The following is a 25,717-nucleotide window of genomic DNA, read 5'->3' as shown; positions in this document are numbered from 1 at the left end:
TCTTAAGAAATAAATTTGATGTTGAAAAATCATTGAGATTTTGAAGCACACACCAGGTAATAGGTGACAGTCTGAGATGGCTCAAAAATTGGACCTGAGAATGATTTATAGCTTAAGTATTATAACTTTCATGAAAATTTGCCTGACCCTGAGAGCTTAGAGATAACCTGTCTTCTGATGTCAGAGAGAATAAAAAAGGCAATAAAGCAAGCAATGGAGTTCATATAATTAGGGGTAAAAAATGAAATACAGTGTCAAGGACCACAAAAGGAGGTATTACAGTGTGCTGGCTATAGGTACGGACTCTGGAGTCCGGTTGCCTGGATTCAAATTCTACCTCATTGTGATGATGGAGGCGTTGGGTTAGTTATGGCTTTCTCTTCCATCAAGTCTTAGTTTTCTTATGTATAAACAATGATGATATTTATTTCATGGATTATTAGGAATGTTAAATGGATTAACATGAATAAAGTACATAGAATAGCATGGGGCATATAATTAGTTTTGGTGTTTTCTTGGTTTTGTCTTTGGTTTTCCTTGTATTGAGGTATAATTGACAAATAAAATTGTAAAAAGGGTCAAATGTAATGACTTGATAACATATACATTGTGAAAAGATTCCCATCATCCAGTTAATTAACACATGCATCACTTCACATGTTTACTACTTCCTTCCCTCTTTCCTCCCTCTCCTCTTCCCTAACCTCCCTTTCTTTTCTTTCTTTTCTTTTCTTTTCTTTTCTTTTCTTTCTTTCTTTCTTTCTTTCTTTCTTTCTTTCTTTCTTTCTTTTTCTTTCTTTCTTTCTTTCTTTCTTTCTTTCTTTCTTTCTTTCTTCCTTCCTTCTTTTCTTTCTTTCTTTCTTTCTTTCTTTCTTTCTTTCTTTCTCTTTCTTTCTTTTTTATTTTTTTGTCTACTCTTCTCATATTGAACAATCCCCAGCAAATGGACTACCTAGAAAAAGGAAATGCCAGGGGCAGCCAGGGTGGCTCAGCAGTTTAGTGCCACCCTCAGCCCAGGGCGTGATCCTGGAGACCCAGGATCAAGTCCCACATCAGGTTCCCTGCATGGAGCCTGCTTCTCCCTCTGCCTGGGTTTCTGCCTCTTTCTGTGTATTTCATGAATAAGTAAATAAAATCTTTAAAGGAAAAAAAAAAGGAAATGCCTGCTTTCCTCCTCCAGTGTCTGCTTTCTCACTGTGCTGATCTTAAGCCAATCAATTGACTGGCAGTAGGCCACAGTCTCTAACAGAAACTTCAGGATGTATAGAATGCATATTTGTTGTTGTTTACTTAAGTTTTAAGCTTTACATGGTAAATCAAATAGACACATAATAACTTAAAATCTCAGATCTTTTTCAGGAAGCCAGAGAATGACATAGAACTTAATTTATAGGAAAGAAATTGAACCTTTTCTAATGAGTTTAATTATCCTATTTGTTTAAAATATTCAATTTTTTTATTAGAAATGGTCCTCTCTATTCCCATATTAGAAGCTAGTGGTGCTGTGATATGCTACACAAATCCCCCTTCAGAGTAGACTTATTATCCCAGCTACACTAAGAGTGCTACCAACAGACAGCCCCTAGCTAAGACCAAATATATAATTTGTAGGATCCAGCGCAAAATGAAAATGTGGGGCGTGGCCTCTTGTTCAAATAAATTACTAATAATTTGAAGCTGGTGGCAGTAGAAAATTAAACCAAATATAGGGTTCTTCTGTGCATGGGGTCTGCACAGGTTGTACACCCGTGAAGCCCACCCACCCTTACCTTCCAGGCAACTGTAATCATAGTCTCAGTAGAAGACAACAGCCTCAACCAAAGATGTATCCTTCCCAGAGTGGACAAAATTCAGTAGTTGGATTGACACAGGGATGCAAAGTCCTGGCCTCCTTCACCTCAACTTGCAACAAATCTGTAGGGGTATCTCAGCTTCAAAGCTGCCAGTAGCATCAGCTAAAGACAGGTGTGAGACTGCCTCACACCTCAACTTCTCCAAATACATGATGTGGTTTCATTCCCTTCCCTTTTCTTCCCTCCTGCTCCCCTCCCTTTCCTTCTCTTATTTTCCTTTCCCTTCCTTTCTTTTCCACAAATATTGATAGAAAGAGCATTCTCTAATAAAACTCTTAAATGCTATTGTCTCCAAGAGTCTGCTTTTCAGGGAACCCAAACTGAAGTGAAACCACACTTTCAGAAACCCCTTGCACTTACAAATACAATAAACATCAGCATAGCAGGCTTTCCCATGCCTGTTATCTTGCTGTATATCAATATTCAGATGGCAGTGAGCTGTAGCATGGTGGAGTCTACTGCAGAAGAGCACAGAGCCTATAGGAGGATAAGGGTCTGTAGTGTTTCTATTTAGCATCCATGTTTGATTTGGCCATGGGTAAGATTCATTGAGTACTTAATGTGGTAAGTATTTTATATAAATTAGGTTATTTGATCCTCACAATAAATCTTTGAGGTAGATATCCCAGTTTATCCCCATTCTACATATAAGAAATAAAAGTAGTGATAGAGAAGTTAAATAACTTCCACTGTCAAAGATGAAAGTGACACAGTCAAGCAGTTAAATCAAACCTAAAGCCCTTGACACCTACCCTATAATGCCTGTCTAATGCTATTTTTTCTTGTTGGCTTGTCTTTCTGAACAGAGACACCTTCAAGTCAGAAGTCCCAGTGTGAATACCAAGTGGGCAGGAAAGGATTAACTGAGCAAAGCTGAGTTTCTCCGTTATATTTCTAAGAAAGTCTTGTTTTCAAGACTAGCCCTTGACCAACTCCAGGGAACTGCACTCTGAGCTTTGAAATGTTCTGCCTAATAAGTATGTTTATATGCCTGAGGCTTGGGCCACACTACACAGGTTTGACCAAATAGTGTATATTAATTGGATGACTTATGGTGATACCTGTCTTGCACTGGAGGTTAGAGTCTGAAAAACTGAGTGTTGCAGCCCATGTGACTGACCTCTTATAAAAACCCTGGACATCAAGATTTGGGTGAGCTATCCCGGTTGGCAACACTTTGCATTTGCTGTCCCACATGATCAGAGGGAGAATTAAGTACATTCTGTACAACTCCATCCACTGAGATGGAATATCTGACAGCTTTGTTTCTTTGAACTTTACCCCGTGAGACTTTCCCTTTGCTGATTATAATCTGTATTCTCTCACTGTAAGAAATGATAACCATGAATATAATAGTGCCTGATTCTGGTAAATCCTCCTAGTGAATCATCCAGTCTGAGAGTGGTCTTGGAGACTCTGACCCACATAGCAATGGTTCTTTCTAAACAGAGCAAGATGGACAAATAGTTCCTTCTTGTTGTCTTTGTTGTTTTCTAGCTCAGAACCTCTGAGGGCTATGCAGCAGCTGAATGTATCAACTTTCCAGAAAAAGAATCATAAGTAGGACATTAAAGCCATTATTCTCTCACTTGCATATGCATCTAAATTGGAGAAATTTGCAATTCCTTAATAGACATTATTGCTGTATAGGGAGAGCTAGGCTCCATTTGAGAAAGTATTTTAACCATGGTAGAAATAAAAGTCTAGAGCCTGGGAGTCAGATGACACTGAGGTTTTATCAAAAAGAAAGGAGTTACAGTATAGGGTTCAGAGGAAAGAAAAGAAGGGACAGGAGTTGAGAGGAATTGGGATGGAAAAAAGCTAGCAGGAAAGAGAGGTCAGATGGCTGGGGATCAAATTATTAATCACTGATCATAAATTATTGTATGTCTATAACTGGCAAGCTTTTCCTCAAGGACAAAGAAGCACCAGATGCAGTGTCTAAAGGTATGGGAAATGAGAGGATTTTCCCTCACCATAGCACTTGGCAGCCACTTTAGGGTGGGGTGTAGTGCTGCTACTGTTCCATTTCTGCTGGTGCCAGCATATTGTACAGAATTATCTCCTTCTTCAGTCAGCTGTCAAAGGATACGCTCCATGAAGCCATAAGTGCAGAATAAGAGGGAAGAGTGCTGGGAGGAACTCTATGTCCCACAAATTATTTGAGCCCATTGGATCTGTTAACTCATGGCTCAAGTGGCAGAGAAGCTTGTATAGCAGCCTGGACCCCTTGCATGACCTTTTACTTTTTCTGGGCCCCACTCACAACTGGCAGGTTTTTTTGTTTTTACTAGGTAACTAGTCAGAGTAATATGCTCAAATGTGATACACGTTTCCTAAAAAAGCACACCAAGTTTTATGCCTCTTTCTTAGTGGTAGGAGGAATCAGATGCAGCAACTGTCCTCCACCTTGGCAGAGATAAGTTGGCATGGCTGAGTTCTCTGAGCAAGGGTTGGTACACTATGGCCTATGAGTTAATGTGGCCTTCGGCCTCCTTTTATGCAGTCCACAAGCTAAGAATATGTACATATTTTTACATTTTCAAAGGATTAGGGAGGAGGAGGAGAAGAAGGAAAAGATGAGGAGGAGGAGGAAGAGGAAGAAGGAGGAGGGGAGAGGGAAGGGCGAGGGAAGGAGAAAGAAAAAGGAAGGAGAAGAGCAGGAGGAAGCAGGGAGGGGAAGGAGAAGAAGGAAGAAGAGGAGGAGGAACAGAGAGGGGAGGAGAGGAAGGGGATTAGGGGAGAAGAACAGAAGAAAAAGAAGGAGAAGGAGAAGAAGGGAAAGAGGAAGAAAAAAGAGAAGAGGAAGGAGGAGGAGCAGTGGGGAGTTGAAGAGGAGGTGGAGAAGGACAAAAGAAAAATAGGAAGAGGAGGAGAAGAAGAAGGGAAAGACGAAGAAGAAGGAGAAGGGGAGGAGGAGCAAGAAAGAGAAAGAGGAGAAAAAGAACCAGAGTCTATGTGTGACCCACAAAGCCTAACATATTTGCTAATTTATGGACCCTTTACAAAAAAAAGTTTGCCAACTAGAGAATTGTCATGGTTTGTACATGTCTTTCCTTGTACATATTGGCTTTCATCCACAGACCAGAAAAACAATATGAAGATTCAGACCCCTGACAGCATGTTCAATTCTAATAACAAATTCCAAATTGGGGTAATACCTACAAGGTTAATTCAAAACCATTAAGCCCACAAAAGTCCACTGATCTCCTGACATCCATAAGCCCCTACTTTGACTGATGGACACAGTAGCATTTCGGGTGATTAGGAATTAATTCCAATTCAGAGCCATTGTCCAATAATTCCTAAAATGTCTGATTATTTCCCTTCTGCAGTACATATTCATCCTGGAGAATGGATTCAGGTTTTTTTTGTTTTTGTTTTTGTTTTTTTGTTTTTTTGTTTTTTTTTTGGAAGGTGAGGAGGAAGATTTATAGTACAATTTTTGTCTGAGATCAGGGTACTATGTCAAGGAGACCTAGCCTCCCCTTCATTCAGGGGTCTCTGGGTGCTATTGGCTCAAGTTTGGAAATTTGTCAAGGGGCTGCTACTTCTCACCAGATCTTGAGCTTTTTGGCTTACAGAAATAATGTAAGACTTTAGTAGGCTGTCCATCTATTCTGCTTCTAGAAGCATCACAACTAACCAAAGCCAAAGATCTTTATTAGTCAGGTCATTCTGATTACTGCTGCAGACCTCTTAACTATTATAGTTACCATGTTGACATTGTCTTTCATTATTAGGTGATACCACTTGGCTTCTGCAACTCTAGAATGTTATCTTATCCACTGAATTCTGAGAGTCCATCCTTCTATCATCCTGGCCTACAGAGAATACCTACCCCAGAGCTCTTCAAGAATTCTAGGACTCTTTTCTTGAATGTATTTCTCACACACTTAGTGAAGAAAATGTACTCTTCTAGAGAATTTTTAAGGCCAGGGAGAGGACAAGCATATCCTACATGATAAATCCACACTAGCATCCCAATGATTCCTTTGGATTCTTTCCTATTCAGTAATAGCCAGGAATTCTGGCCTTTCAACCTCTTTTAGTATAGGCCACCCATAAGTCCAGATTTGAAACAAGCAACTATTTAAGCTGTTAGATCCATACATAGCCACTTAAGCTAATACAAGCATTGAAAAATTCTGCTTAGTAAATAAATTTCAATACATTTGGCTGGACCCAATTTTATATTCCTTCAACCCTGGTCTCATACCACTAGGATCCATTCCTACATTGTCCTTCAGGCTTCTGTGGAAATAAATCGGCAAATTGTGTGAAGTGTTATTTTGTTTTGTTTTTAGTGTATATCATACCTTCTTACTAATCACACTCTGTGTCTCATTAATTCTTCTGGGATTTGAGTCTGGTTAATAGGTTTCAAGCAATGAAACTTAATGAAGGTAGGTCATGAGGAAGATTGGTACTGTCTTATGAGGCAGCTACCTAAGGAAAATCCATTTGAGTGTTTTTAGATAAAGGGAAACAAATATCCTCATATAGGAGAGGAAGAGTTGCTTCTACTGAAAAAGAAGACTCAAAATATGTGAATTCAAGGATTGCAGCTTCATCAAATACAACGATATGATCCCTTTACATTAGCAAGATCCTACTCCTTTTCAATCATCTAACTTTAGCATGAGACATATATATGCATTTGATTACAAATGCCTAAAGATGATAATTTAAATAAGTATTTTTTTTTCTATTGCATGCCATGGAACACCAGTGTCACGAGTGTTACCTTTACCCCAGAAAAGGTCATTAATGCATTTAAGATAGAACAAATTCTAGCTATTTCAGAATCCATCCAGAGAATTCATAATTAAGATTAGATTCCTCTGGAATCTCTTCTAGTACCTACTCATGTATCAGTCAAGTTTTGATTTAAGAGGGAAGACTGATATAAATGATATAAAAAATAATGGATCTGTTATAGAAATTGACCTTACAGTATTAAACGAATTTATTCATATTTTATACATGCTTGTTGCTTCTGAATCTGAGCTAGAGCCTAGGGTCACTAGGACAGACCATTGAGAAACACAGATGGGTGTAAGGACAGATGGATGTAAAGTGTATGGGGGGGCAGGGATGAAGAAGGTGGGAGTGTAGTGAGAACAAAAAGGAATCTGTGAGAATGAGCTGGGAACCTCAAGAACAGGCTGGAACCTGCCTGGGTCTCTCACCTCTTCCAAGCCTTGGATATGTGGGTGACATGCAGAGGAATGTGATGCCCTTTATGGTGGAACTAAATGAGGAGATCTGGAGAATGCTGCAGGAGCTGTGGGCTTGGTTGTTGTCTTGCAGGAACAAGATGAGCCAGCAGATCCACACAATGGATAAGCTGCAATAGCACCTGGCTGAAGGCTGACCTTCCATGCACAATCATAGCTCTGGCTTCATTCCCACCTTCCCAACCTCACTGAGACTAAACTAGCTCAGAACAACCTAGGGAAGAAAGTTTCAGCTTAGGTAAGCTGATACAGGACAAAGTTGCCAAAGATGAAATGCTAAGTAAGAATAAGTAACTAAGGGGATCCCTGGATGGCTCAGTGGTTTAGTGCCTGCCTTCTGCACAGGGAGTGATCCTGGAGTCCCTGGATCAAGTCCCACATTTGGCTGTTCCTCTCTCTGCCTGTGTCTCTGTCTCTCTCTCTTTCAGTGTGTGTGTCTCTCATGAATAAATAAATAAAATCTTAAAAAAAAAAGAGTAAGTAACTGAACTGATATATTAAGTGCACTTGGATTTCCTGTGAAGTAGAATAAATGTTTTACATTCAAGTTGGTGTGGAGCAGCAGTAATGAGCCCATGGTGGATGGAGTGGACTTGGGCAATGGCAGGCAGGCAGACCTCAGTTAGATGCCTGGGGGCTGTGAAGGAACTAAAGAATAGGACCTTCATGAAAATGGGGAATTGGGTGTTGGCATTCAGGTGCAAGTTCCTAAGGAGAGGAACTCTGAGCCTGTCCAGGTGCATTGTTATCATCCCAACAGATGATGAATTAGGGAGGCAAAATCATAGAAATACATTTGGCTAAAACTTACTTAAGAAATGCTTTTTTCCCCCCAAGTCTCTACATAGAGCATTGACCTATGAATGGTAGCTCTCACACTGAAGACTATGACTTCGTGAAGAGCCAGCCGTTGACTCAGAATCTGAGGGAGAGAAAGAACAAGAGACTTTCTCATGAACTTTGGCAGCTCCCTAAATAGACAGTGAGAAACAGCACAGGGAGGGGAGATGAAGGAAGAGGAAGCCCTGTGTCAGCTGAAGTGGAGGCAGCAGGAACAGGAGCCACCCATCTGTTGATGGTACCACATAACAGCAGCCACCACAGTGATGAGGTAAGCACCAACAGTAGAGCACAGCCTGAGACATGTGCAGGGAGCACACAGCTCTTGAAAGCCCAGAAGTTCCCAGGCGACCACGTTCACCAGACACGGCAGGACCACTCCTGCAGCCCAAAGCTGACATTCCCTGTCCAGCACAAAGCATAAGAGAGAGGGAGAGTACTTGCCTGCATTATGATCTATAGAGTAATCATAAGCCCTGGACCAAAATAAGTCATTTGGGGAAATGGGGAGCCAAGAGACAGGCCTCTATAGAGGTAGGGCACATGCCTCTGATAGAAGAAGTAAGGAGCGATTAACTGCATTTTTGGCGATTGTCATTCAGGAGCACGTCTAATGAGCATTCAGGGAAACCAGCTTTCTCAAACTTAGATTATATGTCATTTTTAACGATGTCAATGTGCTTTGATTTTTAGCTCTATTTATATCACATAAACGTTAAGATGAAATCCTGTAGCTGATTTATAATTCAGAGATTTAGCTTTTTGTTTATGTAATTCCTAAAAAACTATCCACATTTTCAAATGATTCTCAGTTGTCTTTTTTAATAGAAAAGAATATGGTTTTGTTTTTTTTTTTTTTTTTTTGCTCCTTGAACTTAATTAGAATATAGCTATAAATTCTTTGAAAGGGTAAATATTTTGCTACTTTATTCTATGAAATACACATTACACTCAGTAATAGGTATTGTTTCCACATCACGGAAATCACTATCCAAAACAAGTTAAGTAGTAACTGAATATATTGATTATAAAATTATTGCATTTGAAAAGAGCAGAGAAGTTCTAGGCTGCTAAAGTATTGCTGATTAAACATAAATATGGGAAGTATGAAGAATTTGAAATTTTTGAGTTTATGTCTTCTATGACTGCATGAACATCTGCATGCATGAACATTTTGCATATATTTGTGGTTGAGATAGTCTAAATTTACACTTGCAAAGTGTTAAATTTCTTTCTTTTTTTTAGACACACAAAAACAAAAAATGTTCCTTTTTCTGAAACAGGGTGAGAACATACATGTGAAACTGAAGAATTAAAAAACAATACTTGATGCTATTTCTCTAAACAATGGTTTATTTAGCCTGAGAAAATAAAAGGGAAATTTCTCTACTACTGCCACCTTGTGGTTTAATGTTTGAACAGACTGGAAATGATCCTTAGCCGCGATATTTTGAGTATTTTCATCTGCGTTTTTGTTTTGTTTTAATAAAGAAGAGCTGTCTAGGAACTGTATGACTGGTTATTTGGAAATAAATAATTCACTATAACATAGATACATTACAATTACATTGATATACCTCATTTCTTAACTACGTACACTAAGTAGAATGTGTAACATAACATAGATGCATAGAAATTTTACCTTGAAGAAATCTTAGGTATATAATTTAATAAATCATTAAATTTTACAAGTGTGAAAAATCAAATAGTTTGCTTTCCACTATATCATGATTGAGTGTATAGAAAAAAAAAAACAATATGAGGTTCTTTAAACTACATGGGACAAATAATTTTAGGAAAGAAACTTTTGTTTTAGAATACTTAGAAGTTATATTATAATAAATAAAATTTAAAGGTGGTTAAATTAAATTTTTAGTGCCTGCCATGTATAAAGCAATTTTTGAGATAATTTTTCTTCTTTCTGATAGCAGAATCCCTACTTTTTAGTTGGTCTCTTTCCCCAGCTTCTCTCAAAGTCAGCTAGCTCTGTAACTAAGTACTGACCAATGGTGTATAAGACCAAGTGATGTGGCCAGTTTTTAGGTTACTTCCCTACAGGGTAGGCTGTACCCTTTCTTTGTCTTGAATGCTGACACAGAGCTATTGTGGACCATGTTGATGGGGAAAAACCCCAAAGATGGCAGAGCAAAATGCTAGAAAGACTTTGGGGCCCTGACATGATAGAGTAACCATACCAGCTCTGAACTTAGACATTTTAAAAAATGTATTTATTTGAGACAGAGCGTGAGAAAGAGAGGATAGGAATGAGGGGAGGGGCAGAAGGAGAGGGAGAAGCAGATTCCCTGCTGAGCAGGGAGCCCCACATGGAGCTCCATCCTGGGACTCCAGGATCATGACCTGAGCCGAAGGCAGACACTTAACTAAGCCAACCATGCACCCCTGAACTTAGACTTTTAAGTGTAAAAAAAGTAAACTTCTATCTCATTTCTATAATTTTGGGAACTCTTTTATTCTAGCTAAATTTATGTCTAATAAAATGTGACAGTTTTTTAAATGGGTAGTTGACAATTTCAGATGCTGCAGAAAAACAAAGTAAGACAAGAGGTATGTATTAGTTTGCTAGAGCTGCCAACACAAAATTTCAGGGAATGGATTGCTTAAATAATAAAAGTATTTTGTTCTCATAGTTTTGGAGGCTAGAAGTCCAAGATCAAGACGTCAGCAGAGCAGGTATCTTCAGAGTCTTTGTCCCTTGGCTTTCAGATGGCTGCCTTCTCACTGTCCCTCACATGATCTTTCCTTGTGTGTGCCCTAATCTCTTCTTCCTATATAGGCACCAGTCATACTGGATTAGAGTCTGCCCTAATGATCTAATATTAATGTAATTACCTCTTTAAAGATCTTACCTCCAAATGCAGTCACACTTTGAGGCACTAGGGATTAGGACCTCAACATATGGACTTTGAGGATACCCAATTCATCCCCATGAAGCACCACAATCTGACATGGGACCCTTGCACTAGCTCCTACCTTCTACTCCTGTCTCCTACAGTTCATTTTCAAATCAGCTCCCTACTCATTTTTTATTTTTTTTTATTTTTGTAAGAGTTTATTTACTTATTTGATAGAGAGAAAGAATGAAAGCACAAACAGAGGAAATGGCAGGCAGAGGGAGAGGGAGAAGCAGGCTCCCCACTGAGCAGAAAGCCCAACCCAAGGCAGGTCTTGATCCCAGGACCCTAAGATCATGACCTGAGCCTAAGGCAGGCACTTAACCGACTGAGCCACCCAGGAACCCCCAAGTCAACTTTTTAAAACATAAATCAAATCTTGTCACTGTCTTACCTTAAACTCATGAATGGCTTTCCACTGCACAAGAAGTAACATCTAAACCTCTCACTATAGCCATGTGGTGCCCTACTCTGATCACTCTCTGCAACTGCCTCTCATGATGAGACTTCATCTCATGCCATTCTTTCCTTTGCTCAAGTACTTCTCCATGGTGATCCCCCTCCTCTCTTCTGAATGTCTAAGTTTATTGACTTTTTGAAGTCTTTTGACCTATTTTCTCGACTTGGAATTCTCTTCTTCTGAAATGTCATTCAGGTTTCTGCTCCAGTGTTACCTTTCAGCAAGGCCTTTCCTGACTACCCAGTGTAAATATCAATCCCAGCACTCTTATAACATCACTCTATTTAATTTTTTGAATACTTCCCACTACCTGAATTTGCTATCCTGAATTTCCCACTTGCTGAATTCAACTTATTTGTTACTTTAGGAATAGTTTATCTTCTCCACCGTAACATCAAGTATCTGAACATAGGGACCTTATCTGCTTTGTTTATGACATTATCCAAAACACCTAAAACAGGGTCTGGTAATAAATATTTTTGAATAAATGACAAATTAATGTCATGAGCTGCTTTGTGGAATGTATATTATAATCTGTGATGATAAGCCAGAAGCTGGGTGACAGGAACTTGGGAGAAGACAATGCAATGTTCATGTTCAAGGCAAAACTCACAACATTTCCTCTTTAAGTGATATTTAAGATATCTAAGTGTTCTCTTGAGGGGCGGAGTATTCTTCACATTCATCTCTGTCTTAAAGTTCTGAAATTCTTATCTCTTGAACTAACCATCCCTGAAGTCCAGACATAATTAATAAAGTATTTCTTAAACATCATCTGTAAATCTCACTCAAGTACTTCAAACTCATCATGTCCAAAACAATAGTGCTTTGTTTCTTCCTTTTCCTTTCTGTAAATAAAAAAGATCTGAAAATTTTTGTTTGGTTCTAATTCCACTAGTAGATGTATGATGTTGAGCTTTTTTGCCTCTCTGAGTCTGCTTCACCATTAAAATGAAGGGTACATCTAGGTGACCTCAATTGTTTCTTATAATTTCATCTTTCTATGATGTAACAACTGAGTAATATTAAGCCATTTTCCCTCCAAATCATTGTATCTGAGTAGCCACAAAAATCATCAAGCAACCAATTGTCCCAATGGACCCAGAGTGGACATAGTCAAATGAACACTGAATGTAAAATCATTTGCTGAGAGGCCCATCATTCCAAGTAAACTCTCTGTAACTCAAGAACATTCTTAAAAATAGGCATACCTTGCAGTGCCTGGGTGGCTCAGTCAGTTAAGTGTCTGATTCTTGATTTCAGTTCAGGTCATGATCCCAGGGTCCTGGGATGGAGCCTCATGGTCATTTAAGTCTCTCTCTCTCTCTCTGCCCTGCCTCCCACTTGTGTGCTCTCTCACTCTCTCTCAAATAAATAAATAAATCTTCAAAAAATAATAGACTTACCTCTGAGGATCACACTCTCCATTTGTTATTTATGTACCAGGTAATTTGTAATTTAGACCCAAAATAGACCCACACCTCACTCTATAGTACTTCATTTCTGAGTTCTGTTTATGTTTAAAATTTTGCCTAAGATTTTTCTCTTCTTTGAAAAGATTCTAGAATACTTGTACCTCTCTCTTACGACCTTTAACATTCACTTGTCAATTAATGTCTTTTTCTAAGTCACTATATATGGTCTCTCACAGAGTTTATTTTCCCCTTGTATCTAGTATTATACCTTGCATATGATGAGTGATTGATAAATATCTGGGAATAGGGATTGTGATCATCCTGAAACTGACCCCTAGCTCTACAGGAAAACATTGTTACAGTGTTGGTGGGAATGCAAACTTTTGCAGCCACTCTGGAAAATAGTGTGAAGGTTCCTCAAAAAGTTAAAAATAGAACTACCCTACAACTCAGCAACTGCACTACTAGATAGTATACAAAGTATACAAACATAATGATTCGAAGGGGCACCTGCACCCCAATGTTTATAGCAGCAATGTCCACAACAGCCAAACCATGGAAAGAACCCAGATGCCCATTGGTGAATGAATCAATAAAGATGTAGTGTACACACACACACACACACACACAGGAATATTACTCAACCATCAAAAAGAATTAATTTTTGCCATTTGCAACCATATGGATGAATCTAGAGGATATTATGCTAAGCAAAATAAGTCAGTCAGAGAAAGACAAATGCCATATGATTTTACTCATATGCAGAATTTAAGAAACAAAACAGATGAACATACAGGAAGAGAAGGAAAAATAAGAGGATAAAAACAAAGAAGGAGACAAATCCTAAGAGACTCTTAATATAGAGAACAAACAGGGTTGCTGGAGGGGGGAAGTAGGAGGATGGCCTTTAAGGAGGGCACTAGAGGTACTGAGAACTGGGTGTTAAATATGCAACTGATAAATCACTAAATTCTACTCCAAAATTAATAATATGCTATATGTTAACTAACTTGAATTTAAATAAAACAAAAAAAGACCAATTGGGATGTCATAGATTAAAAAAATCTATTGTCCATACATATAGATGGCAGGCAGCACAGCAACAGATAAAGAAATACCTCAAGCTCAGCTCATAAGAGAACACATTCACAAAAATTTTATAGATTACCCTTTTATATTTCACATTAACTTCTCCAACCCTTCTGAGTCCCTTCCATCACTACAGCAATTTACAACCAGTATGAAATGGTTAGGATTATAATGAAAGAAAACAAAAAAGGTAATTTGGATATCTCTCCATAGAAGTAAATCCATATTCTTATCTTGTTTATGCAGAATACTACATTACTGACCTACTATGCCTACTAGCTAATCCTGTAAATACTTCCCATGCATGTATCCAAGCACAATAATTCAATGGCTATAGAGATGTATTTACCATGGAGTCAAGGAAGCTGGTTCTTCAGGGCCCTGACCTCACAATCCCTTTTAGAGATTTGAATTATGTATTGATAATTTTTTATTCTTTTTCTTAAAGTGAGCTACCTAAATTGTATAGCTTTGGACCCTATAAAACCTGGATCTACTCTTACATACCTGGTATACCACTTAAATCCATATTTGTTTTCTCATAATATCCAGGATCCATCCCTGAAAATACACCAAAATGACATAAAATTCTACAGAAGTAAAACATGAAAGTCAGAGAAGTGGTTCATAGATTCATTTACCACAAGGGTCTTTAAAATCCCTTAGGCAGTTGGAACGGAATGTCAAGCATGTACAAATCTACTACTTCTTTGATTATGAAAATGCAGTATGCTAAATAAAAAGGTTGTTATTAATAATATAGTTACCAAGCATGGTTTAGATCATGAAATTCACTTCATAGAAGGTGTCATTAATCAGAAAGGTTTCTGAGTAGAAGAAAAAAAAAATTGTTGGTGTGGTAGGCCAAGAAACTGGAACCAAGGGAAGCCAAAGAGGGAAAGTGAAAAGGATGTCCTTTCTTTAAGTGTAATCTAGTATAGCTGCCCATATGGTAATGAGGACTGCTCTTTAGGACATTCCATGAATGATGAGTTTGTGATAAAAAAATCAGGATTATACTCTTCCTCATGAGATAGAGAAAAATCTCAGAGCCACTCAGAGAAACATAAATAAAACCTAGCATTATAAGTCTCACTTACAGCACCATGGATGGGCTGGAGAACTAAAGATACTATATCTCCAGTAACAATATAATAAACACATAAAAAAGGCAGTTCATTTACATTTAAACCAAATTTGCAACCTAGAATACAAAAATGATACTGTATCTATTGGAGGGGGAGGGAAGGCTTTCAATTCTCAGAGGCCAAGCCTACACATATAATAATAATAATAATAATAATAATAATAATAATAATAATAAAGATGATATGTCAGGTGAGTTTGTGAGAAAGCAGAAAAAGAGAATGGCACCAATATTTTTTCCCTTGTTGAGCAAACAGTGAAGAGGAGAGGCAACAATGAGGAAGAAACCCCCCCTATGTTATTTCCTTTATAGGATTCAAGAGAGATCTTATGTGAGTTTTCCCCCCTGGGGCACCTCACAATTAGAAAGTAGCAAACAATCAGACTGAAGGTCAGGAAACTGCAAGAGGATGGCCACTGCATATAGGTCAGAAGAGAAAAGATCCGGGGGCACGGGAGGGGCGAGTGGCAGCTAGCACAAAGACAACGGGTAATCTAAAATTTAATTGTGATAATCTTACCAAATTTAGAGATCTGAATGAATAGGACAGTATTCAGCGAGAGATGCTTAAGGACCCAAACATTACAGGGGACGATTTCGGCAGCTATTAAAAGCATCTCCTTTATTACTTTGTTTTCATTGACAAGGAAAAGATTTTTTTTCTTTTGTTTTTTTTCAAACACTATGGCAGAACACTTCCTTAAGAAAATCAGTGTCACAAGTAGGATGTATCTAAAATTTTAAAGATGTTTTAGTGTTTGGTCAGGAGATCACCTCAGATCTGCCCACTGAGTTGGGAGTGGAGGGGGAAAGATGAGCATCTGGGGACCTCAGAGGGCAGTGCAGGCCGGCGAAGGCACTGGGTTATTATTTGCACCGCTCTACAGAGATGGCAGCCCCAGAAGTTGCAAGACCTTACTCCAGTACAAGAATTTATTTCTAGTTAACCTTTGCACCATTGTTTCTATTTAATGTTGGAGTTCACTGAAAAAGCTTGACAAAATCTGTATTGCAGTGCTTAATTGGTATATATTAAGTTATAATATGGTTAATTAGAAATTGATCAAAGTTCCTTCTTCCAGAAAGGAGGGCACAGTTTAGTTTGACTCTTTCCTCAGTGCTCTAACTTTCTGATGTGGTTTGAAGATGAAAATAAATCAATAACCTGCTGAGTGAAGTAAGAGGGAAGTAACTTTCCAAGCAAAGAAGCTTCAATTTTTGTTTACTGTCACTTCATTCCTACGACAGCTTTTAGTTCAATGAAGCACAGCTTCGAATTATTAGGATACAATAAAAATAGATTATTTGAAAAGAATACTGCCCCATCTGACTTGCATTATTTATATGAAATCTATTCAAAATTTGATGGGTAGACTAGATAACCTCTGATAACAGAGGACCGTGATGATTTGGCATGATGTTTTTAATTTTTTATTATTTTTTAAGCATGGAGCCAAGTGTGTGGCTTCAATTCACAGCCTTGAGGTCGAGATCTGAGCTGAGATCAAGACCTGAGCTGATTTCAAGAATTAGATGCTTAACGAACTGAGCCGCCCAGGTACCCCTTGCATTATGTCTTGAAAAAGGATAATCATATCTAAGAAACCTCTGATAATTCTAGAGGACATATTGAAATACACCCCTAGATGCTAATGGGAGGTGTATAAATTGGTATAAACATTTCTGGAACAAGTCAACAAATTCTTTTAGAAGACATTGTATCGGGCAGCCTGGGTGGCTCAGTGGTTTAGTACTGCCTTCAGCCTGAGGTGTGATCCTGGAGACCTGGGATCGTGTCCCATATCGGGCTCCCTGCATGGAGCCTGCTTCTCCCTCTGCCTATGTCTCTGCCTCTGTGTATGTGTGTGTGTCTCTCATGAATAATAATAAAAAAAAAACTTTAAAAAAAGACATTGTATCGTTATACTTCTTATGAATAATTTTCCTTCTAAGAGTATATCCTAAGGAAACAGAAATGCAATCAAAGATCAATGTGAAATTATGACTATCATACAATTATTTGTAATACTAAATTAGTGGGATCAACTTTAAAGATTAACGAGAGGGAATCATTTAAGTAAAGGACCCCAGATCCAAATTGAAAAGGTATCCAGAAACATCCTTAATCATGAAGTCTAGAAAAATATTAAAGACAGAAAAAAGTGCTTACATTATAATATCAAGTTAAAAGAATATGACTAATTCATAATATGACTATAGCTAGAGGTACAGCTAGATAGACAAATACACTGAGGAAAGGATAGTAGAAATCCCTTAGAATTATCTGACATTTTTATTTCTATATTTTCTACAATGATCATGCATCACTAATGTAAACATAAATACTGAAGATGTGAATCTTTCCTCTACTTAACATTTGAAGATACTGAATAGGTCTATTCCTCATAAATGCTAAAATTATTTGTATGAACCAGAAATGAGACATGATCATGCTGTTAATTGTCTTCTTTGATCAAAATAATTTTCATCTGAGCAACCCTAAATATATAGTCTGAACTTTTAAGGAGGCCTTATTAAAACTAGGATGGGAGGAATTCATGAATATTATTAAAAGAATGGCCACAGAATTTTTAATATGAAAAATGAAAGGAAAGGGAGGGAGGGAGGGCGGAAGAAACAAAATTAAGGAAAGAGGAGAAATAGTATACAAAAGAAGAGCAAACAAAAATAGCCACTTTAATTTCCAGCGAGGGTGGGAGTAGAGTGGGGGAGGATCATGAAGCCCTTTAATGTAACCTATGGGTTTGTCTTAACACTTTGATGTAATCAGACCTAGGCTTAAAGTTTCTGGGACACTAAAATTGATAGGTATCCCCTTTCTACGATTTCCAGTTCTTTGTTTTCTCCGAAGATGAAAAAATATTCTGGGACTTAGACTAAACTATGAGAAACTACTGGTATTTGTAAACCACTAACTGGAAAAACAATATTAATATGTTAACTAATTGAACATCCTATGCAGATTGACAGCATGCCTTTTTTATATTAATAGGGTAGTATTAAATGATCATCAAATATGAAGTAGAGACTTTGAGAGATGATGTCTTTGTTTTTACTATTTATTTAATTTTTTAAAAGATTTTATTTATTTATTCATGAGAGACACACAGAGAGAGGCAGAGACATAGGCAGAGGGAGAAGCAGGCTCCATACAGGGAGCCCCATGTGGGATTCAATCCCGGGACTCCAGGATATTTGTCTAAATAATAATTTATTATTATTATATATATTATATATATATATATATTATCTATATGCAGTGGCTATCCTCTTGCAGTTTCCTGACGTTCAGTCTGATTGCTACTTTCTAATTGTGAGGTGCCCCAGGGGGGAAAACTCACATAAGATCTCTCTTGAATCCTATTAAGGAAATAACATAGGGGGGTTTCTTCCTCATTGTTGCCTCTCCTCTTCACTGTTTGCTCAACAAGGGAAAATATATTGCCAGGATAGATATGTTTCTCCAGATATACAAGGCTATTCGGTATAGATCAGGATGCAATGATACTTACAAATAAGTTCAGTACATCAAGACTCCCGTTGGTAACTTCTTGTAGCTCTCCAAATTCTCTTATTGCTCGCAATTGTACAACATATACCCAAATATGACTGGATCATACCAGGAGACACTGTGGCTGTCACACAAACATTCATGAAAATAGCTAATGGGAAATACAAAGCTAAAAATAATGATACTGACTCTAACCATATGGACCATCTGCCAATCAGCCAAAGCCCACAAAGCTGATGTAGAGCAGATGGTGAGTCTGGTTGTTTTTATGGGTATTGGCCACTTGGTAAGAAAAACCAGAACACATATTGAAAACCTTTTTTGCGGGACGCCTGGGTGGCTCAGCGGTTGAGCATCTGCCTTCAGCTCAGGGCGTGATCCTGGAGACCCAGGATCAAGTCCCACATCAGGGTCTGCATGGAGCCTGCTTCTCCCTCTGCCTATGTCTCTGCTTCTCTGTGTGTCTCTCATGAATAAATAAAATTTAAAAAAAAATAAATAAAGAATAAAACCTTTTTTGATATAAAAGTTTTGATGATATGGGACTGGACCTCTTGGTTACACTCAGAACCAAAAATATATCTGGTCAGTTTTGAGTAAATAAAATAGATATGGATAGTGTTTAAGGGCCATACCTTTTTTTCCATGAAGGTACTTTTTTCCCTTTTCTATGGTATTTTTTCTTATGAATTTTGACTTTTTCTATGAGAAAAATCAATGTTTCTTATTTACTTAAAGGGCAGCAATAAATTTAGTGTTTTTCTTTCTGTTTTGTATTCACTCCAAACAAAAAAGGTAAACCCTGAAACTAGTTCCCTAAGCATGTTTGGCAATCTATTGATTGTTGAGGGGGTTTTACTACCACGTCTCAGGGAGAGTTAAGTGGGAAGAATCACAGAATAAACATAGAGGAGAGAAAAAGTGGCCAAAAATCTGCTTATCCAGTTACCAGAGGTAAAGCCTGGGGCAGAAGGATAATCCATCTAGAATGACCAGCCCTGACCTGGTACAGAAAACATCAGTCTTTGTCAGTATTGAGAAGCAGTAAGTAAACTGGGCGCAGCAACTGGAAATCCAAAATGGTAGGGAACATTTCAGTGTAGGTGGGAGGCAGATACAGTTCTAGGAGAGATGATTATGTGAACTATGGCAGCTGTCACCAGAACAGTGACAGTATCCCAGTAGGGTATTGAAGCTCCTACCAAATGGTTTTGGATCAGGACAAGTCCCCTGCATGGGAGGCAGAGCATTAAATACACTAAGTACCTGGCAAAATGATAAATGAAAACCAAGCAGGAGCCCTGGAGGATGCTAATACTGCTCATAAGGGAACCAAGATGTTAGAGGGAAAAGTTAGGAAGGTTTTAATTTTGGAATCATATATTAGTGCCTGGGTTTTTTAATTGCCACACAGATTTTAGAAAGGTTGAAAGCAGAGACTCAAGCAATGATGAAAAGGGTGGGCGGTGGGCAGCATAACTACATACTTGTTAGGAATGACAGAGGCCCAAGTCTTCTAGAGGATAGCATTCCAGCACAATCTGTGAAGAACTGAGAAAGGTAGAGGCAGAGAAATTCAATTAAGTCCTGACCAAGTCTCACAGTGGAACATAAGTTTTATTCAGATAAAGTATTCCAGTGTTATAATTTATCTGAGCCAACATTTCACAGGTGAAATGCTGTTGGACCCCAGGACAACTAGGTAGAAGCTGTGTATAGCTCTGGTTCATATGTTTATATCACCATTTCTGGACATAAGCAATGCAAAGATTATATCCTGTCACTTATGGGACATTGAATGAATTAAAAAGCATATATTTATTTAACACACTAATGTTATTAACAAGACATATAAAAATATCTACTTGCTGAACTATAATCCTCAATATTGATTTATAAAAGGAATGCATTGATAGATCAAGAAGTGAATTTCAGGGGCTCCTTGGTGGCTCAGTGGTTAAGCGTCTGCCTTTAGCTCAGGTCATGATACTGGGATCCTGGGATTGAGTCCTGCATCAGGCTCCCCAAAGGGAGCCTGCTTCTCCCTCTGCCTGTCTCTGCCTCTCTCTGTGTGTCTCTCATGAATAAGTAAATAAGTAGATCTTTTTAAAAAGCTGAATTTGATATGAATTTTATCACCATATGAGACAAGAAAAATAATTCTTTAATAAATAAAATCTTACCTCAAGTAGCTTTATATAAATATGTATATTAGGTACCAAACAGAAATAGGCATGGGCATGGAAATGAAATTAAAAACAAAGACATCAGCCTAAGTGTCCATTGATAGATGAATTGGTAGAGAAGATGTGATATATATATATATATATCCATACAACATGGAATGTTACTCAGCTATAAAAAAATGAGATCCTGACATTTGCAACAATATAGGCAGACCTAGAAAATATTATACTAGGTGAAATAAGTCAGACAGAGAAAGACAAATGCCATATGATTTCATTTATATGTGGAACTTAAAAAAAAATAAATGAACCACAAAAAAGCAGAAACAAATCCATTAATACAGAGAAAAAAACTGGTATTTGAGGGTGGGATGAGTGAAGCAGGTAAAAGGGAGTGGGAGGTAAAGGCTTCCAGTTAGGGAGTGAATAAGTTATAAGGATAAAAGATATAACACAGGATGACAGATGGTAGCTACAAGTTTGCTGAACATAGCATAACATTATAGTTGTAAAATCACTATGTTGTACACCTGAAACTAATGTAACATTGTGTTAAGATAAAATGATAAATAAAATATTTATTAAGATAAAATTAAAATCTTCAACTTGACAATAAAAAATTTAAAAATTTTTAAATTAAAAATAGAAAGTAGGGGATCCCTGGGTGGCTCAGTGGTTTAGCACCTGCCTTCGGCCCAGGGCATGATCCTGGAGTCCCGGGATTGAGTCCCACGTGGGGCTCCCTGCATGGAGCCTGCTTCTCCCTCTGCCTATGTCTCTGCCTCTCCCTGTGTGTCTCTCATGAATAAATAAAATCTTTTAAAAAATTAAATAAATAAATAAATAGTAAAAACAAAGACATCATCTCTCAAAGTCTCTACTTCATATTTGATGATCATTTAGTACTACCCTATTAATATAAAAAAGGCATGCTGTCAATCTGCATAGGATGTTCAATTAGTTAACATATTAATATTGTTTTTCCAGTTAGTGGTTTACAAATACCAGTAGTTTTTCATAGTTGCTATCATTTTCATAAATTTAACTAATTTTTCATATATTATTTCAGGACCTTAGAATATATGCATGTCATCATGAAGAAAAAAAGAAAATTATGTACTGAATTAACTTTTTATAATAGACTTCATTTTGGGGGGGGTGGTTTGGGGTTCATGACAAAATTGAGAGGAAGGTACACAGATTTCCCATATATGCCCTGCTGTGATTTACGTATAGCCTCCCACATTATCAGTGTCCCCCACCAAAGTGATACATTTGTTAAGATTGGTTAACCTACACTGACACATCATTATTACTTAGAATTCATAGTTTAGGGTTAACTTTTGGTGTTATATATTCTGTGGGTTTGGACAACTATATGATGACATGTGTCCATCATTACAGTATCATACAGAGTAGTCTTCACTGCCCTACAAATCCTTTGTGCTCTACCTATTCATCCTTCTCTCCCCCTAAACTCCGGAGAACCGGAATTTCCAGTTATCTTGTTACTGAAAGCATAGTTTTGCCTGTTCTAGAATATCATAGAGTTGGAATAATAAGTATGCAGTCTTTTCAGGTTGTCTTCTTTTACTTAGTAATATTTATTTAAGTTTCTTCTACATCTTTAATAGCTCTTTTCTTTTAGGTGCTACATAATACTCCATTGTCTGGATGTACCACAGGTCATCCATTCACCTCCAGAAGAACATCTTGATTGCTTTCAAGTTTTGGTAATTATGAATAATATTGCTAAAAACATGCATATACAGATTTTTGTGTGGACATAAGTTATCAACTTCTTTGGGAACTATCAAGGAGCACATTCCCAACAGCAATGAATGAATGAGAATTTATGTTGTTCCACATCCTTGCCATCATTTGATCTCAGTTGTGGATGTTGGCTAGTGTAATAGATGTGTGGTGGTATCCTGCTTTAATTTTCATTTCCCAGATGACATAAAACATAGAGCATCTTTTCAAATGTTTATTTGCCATCTGTATATCTTCCTTGATGAGGAGTCTATTAAGATTTTTGGCCCATTTTTTAATTGGATTGTTTGTTTTCTTATTGTTGAGTTTAAGAGTTCTTTGAATACTTTGGATAAAAGCTCTTCATCAAATACGTCTTTGTAAATATTTTCTCTTGGCTTGTGGCTTATCTTTAAATTCTCTTGACTGTCTTTTGCTGAGTAGACTTTTTAAAATTTGAATGAAGTTCAGCTTAACAATTATTTACTTTATAAATAATTTCTTTATAAATGTCATTGCCATACTCAAGGTCATCTAGGTTTTCTCCTATGTAATCTTCTAGAAGGTTTATAGTTTTACACTTTACATGTATGTCTGTGATACATTTAAGTTATTTTTGTGAAGAGTATAAAGTCTACATCAAGAGTCTCTTTCCCATGTCCCATTACCATTAGTTGAAAAGACTACTTTCCTCCACTTTATTGCCTTTGCTCTTTGGTCAAAGATCAACAGACTATATTTGTGTAGGTCTATTTCTGGGTTCTCTATTCTGTTCCATTTATCTATTCATCTATTATTTCACCAACATCACAGTGTCTTGATTACTATAGCTTTTTATTAAGTCTTAGAGTCAAGTGGTGTTTCTCCTTCAACTTTGTTCTTCTTCAAAATTGTATTGGCTATTCTGAGTCTTTTGCTTCTTCATTTAAATATTAAAATCAGTTTATCAATACCCACGAAACAATTTGCTGGGATTTTGATAGGGATTGCAATGGATCTATAGATCAACTTGAAAAAAAAATCTGACGCCTTGACAATATTGAGTCTTCCTATCCATGAGTAAAGAAACTCTCTTCATTTATTTAAATATTCTTTGAAATCTTCATTGGAGTTGTGTAGTTTTCCTTATATCTTATACATATTTTGTTATGTTTATACCTAAGTATTTCATTTTGGAGGAGTGCTAATAGAAACTGTATTTTTTTACAATTAAAATCCCACTTTTTCATTACTAATATACAGGGAAATGACTGACTTCTTATATTAGGCTAGTATCCTGCAATCCTGCCTGTAATCACTTATTATTTTCAGGAATTTTTTGTCTATTCTTTCAGAATTTCTACATAAATGATCATGTCATCTGCAAATACAGTTTTATTTCTCCCTTTCCAACCTGCATACCCCTTATTTCCCTTTCTTGTATTGCATTAGTTACAACTTCCAGCACAATGATGAAAAGCAGTAGTGAGAAGGAACAATTTTCCTTTGTTCTTGATCTTAGTGAGACAGTTTCAAGTTTCTTTTTTTTTTTTTTAAGAGAAGTAAGCCTTTATTTCCTTGTTTCACAAAAACTTGGCTGAATTGGTTGCTTTTTGGTGATTAGTCAAGGAGACCAAATTCCATATCCTCGTCCAATTCCTCCGACTCTTCCTTTGCTTCAACCTTGGCTGGGGTTGCAGCAGCAGCCGGTGCAGCAGTGGTGGCAGCGGTCACAGGAGCAGCAGCCACAAATGCAGATGGACCAGCCAAGAAGGCCTTGATCTTTTCAGCAAGTGGGAAGGTGTAACCAGTTTCCACAGACAAAGCCAGGACCCACTTGTATCCATTGATGATAGAATGGGGCACTGATGCAACAGTCGGGTAACCTATCGGCAGACATACGCTGGCAACGTTGCAGACACCCTCCAGGAAGCGAGAATGCAGAGTTTCCTCTGTGATGTCAAGCACTTCAGGGTTCTAGATGCTGCCATTGTCAAACACCTGCTTATATTAGCCCAAAGGAGAAGGGGGAGATGTTCAGCACGTTCAGCAGTGTGGCTTCGCTGGCTCCCACTTTGTCTCCGGTCTTAATCAGCTGCACGTCGCTCAGGATTTAAATGGTGCCCCTAGAAATCTTAGTGTTAATGCCTAAAGCCTGGAAGAAAGAGGTCTTCTCGGGCCCCAGACCTGTGTTCTGGGCTGACACAGTGACTTCACATGGAGCTATGGAACCAGCATGGGCAGCAGCAGGCACCTTATTGGCCAGCAGCATGTCCCTGATCTCAGTAAGGTCTTCTTTGGTGAACACAAAGCCCACATTCCCCCAGATATGAAGCCACAGTTTCTCCAGGGCTGGGTTGTTCTCCAGATGCCCTCGGATGGCCTTGCACATCATGGTGTTCCTGCCCATCAGCACGACAGCCTTCCCGCTGAGGGACATGCGGATCTGCTGCATCTGCTTTGAACCCACATTGTCTGCTCCCACAATGAAGCATTTTGGATAATCATCCAAAAGTTGGATGATCTTAAGGAAGTAGTTGGATTTCCAGGTCCCCCTGTCTTCCTTGGGCATCACAGTGGTGCGTCAGGGATTGCCACACAGGGTTTAAAGACGATGTTACTCCCACGAGGACACCTGGAGAGAGGAAAGTTTCAAGTTTCTTACCTTTAAGTATGATATTAGCTATACGTTTTTTGTGTAGATGTTCTTTAACAAGTTGAGGAAATTTTCCTATCTTCTTTGTTTACTGAGAGTTTTTGTTATGACTGGAATGTTGAATTTTGTCAAATGCTTTTTCTGTATCTATTGATTTTGGTGTATTGTTTTCTTATAATGTCTCTGTCTAGTTTTTAGGGTAATACTGGCTTCATAGAATTATTTAGAATATATTATCCCTGTTTCCATATCCTAAGAGAAATTGTAGAGAACTGGTACAATTTCTTTCTGATATATTTGGTACAATTCACCAGTGGACCCATCTGGCTCTGCTTCCTCTTATTTTTTAAGTTTATAAATAATTTATCTAATTTCTTTAATAGCCATAGGCATATTCAGATCACTGCATTAACTTTTGAAAGTAGGATAAGAGGGGATTAAGAAGAGTCATAGAAACTTTAATCCTACACATGGCCCAAATTAAACTAAATGTGGATAGTTACATATCTTCATGTGAAGAATAGTACAAGAGTCATCCCTGAATTCTCTATGTGCTAAGATTTCCATGTCATGGATTAGTTTTACCCATCCTTCTATAACAAGAACTGATAAAAGTTATGGCACCCAATTTAAGTAGAGTATAATTTACTAACTCA

General features: G+C 37.7%; 1 pseudogene; it reads right to left on the bottom strand.

Moving 5' to 3' along the window:
• Positions 1 to 24,000: 24,000 nt before the first annotated feature.
• On the bottom strand, positions 24,001 to 24,995 carry LOC112926338 (large ribosomal subunit protein uL10 pseudogene; annotated as a pseudogene).
• Between the last annotated feature and the right edge of the window lie 722 nt (positions 24,996 to 25,717).

This window comes from Vulpes vulpes, chromosome 1 (genome assembly GCF_048418805.1).
Source record: "Vulpes vulpes isolate BD-2025 chromosome 1, VulVul3, whole genome shotgun sequence".
NCBI lineage: Eukaryota > Metazoa > Chordata > Mammalia > Carnivora > Canidae > Vulpes > Vulpes vulpes.
Note: the sequence above shows the minus strand (reverse complement) of the source record. Positions and strands in the feature narration are given on the sequence as shown.